Consider the following 1,692-nt stretch of genomic DNA (forward strand, 5'->3'; position numbering starts at 1 on the left):
GTTTTCAGTCTTTATGCTACGCTAGGCTAACCAGCTGCTGCTGATATTTACTGTACAGACGTGAGAGTGTTATTGAACTCCTCATTTAACTCTAGGCAACAAATTGGAAAAAAAGAAAGATAAACTAAAAGTTTCTCTACTTTTATTTTTTTTAAGGGCTATAAATTAAACCATATATTAATGATTAAATAATGAACATAGAGTGATGACATATGAGTGATCTCCGTGATTTATTGCAAGTATATTTAAACATGTTATTATTGTAATTAAAGGAGTTTCATTTGCTTTTCTGACTGCTCACAAATGTAGAAGAATCTGTCTTCCTTGACTGAATGAATCAGATACAGTCAAACAAAACACAAGGCCATGTGTTCAGATTGCTGTCCCTATAAAGAACAAAAAATCAATACATTTTTATATGTTTACCGCATATTCCTGCACAAGATAGTGAAGGAGAAATTAGCAGAATCTGCAGTAAACCTTGAGCTATGCACCTCTAAAGCGTGGACTGAATTGATAAAAATGTCAGGCAAATTTTTGACATTTTCTCTTCGTTAAAGCTCTGAAACTGAACCTCAGTGGGCATGGTCAGTTTCCTGTTCCCATGGAAACTGAAAGAGTATCAGCAGCAAGTCATGATCAGAATTTCATTGAGAAAGTAGGTTTCACAAAAGAAACACTGAAGTAATGCCAAAGCTACGTGTGTGTGTGTGTGTGTGTGTGTGTGTGTGTGTGTGTGTGAGTGTGTGAGTGTGTGTGTGTGTGTGAGACCTTCGAATAAGCTATTGGTGGAATATTTACCGTTTTTATCAGCTCTCCGTAAAATCTGTAAAAAGGAAAGGAAAAGAGAAGGAAGTCAATAAAGGATTCACATCATCAAAGTTAATGTGTGTGTGTGTGTGTGTGTGTGTGTGTGTGTGGGTGTGTGTGTGTGTGTTCATCAATCACTCTCAAAAGCCGTGTGTCATTAAATTATTGATAGTGCCGTCCCAGAGTCCAGAGGAGATGAAAGGCAGAGTGGCGATGACCACATCAGCTTTAAAAGGCTTGAGTTCCCTCGAAATAGCACCGTCCACTTTCCCTTCTTGCCAGGTTTGTACTCGTGAAGAAGAAGACATTATCGCCATGAGGCTAAATCTAAACGCATTACGTTGAATAAACGAGATCTAAATTTTAAAATGCCATCCTTCCATGTTTGAATTGTTCTAGCTTGGGGGATTAACTAGAGCTCTGTACAAAGGGGGAAAAATACTCTCCAAAAAATTCCACCCACCTTCTTGTTGCTCTTGGCAGTCTTTCATGTACTCTGACTTATATAATTAGTTCTAATTTTCCTGCTTATGCAGTCTTTGTCGCCTCTTATACGGTACACATCCGATAAACAATCCGTCTCTATTTCAGTTACTCATCTGTGGTCCATCTCTAATTTCTATAATCGATCAATTAAATAAAAAGTGCCACTTTATTGATCTCTGCGAGGCAAGTGTATGCAGAAGCAGCCGTCCAACCCAGGTCAACAAATACATATGCAGACAAATAATATAATATTGATTATGGCTAAGGAACAAAGCTTTTATGCTGCTTTTCTTTTGAAGAACCAATCATTCTGCTTCTCAATTGTAAAAAGTTGCAGATTATTTTGTCTCTTTTTGGCTGCCATGCCTCTTCAAATTCTTCTACAGGACTCTTTCT

This window comes from Echiichthys vipera, assembly GCF_963691815.1.
Source record: "Echiichthys vipera genome assembly, chromosome: 13".
NCBI lineage: Eukaryota > Metazoa > Chordata > Actinopteri > Perciformes > Trachinidae > Echiichthys > Echiichthys vipera.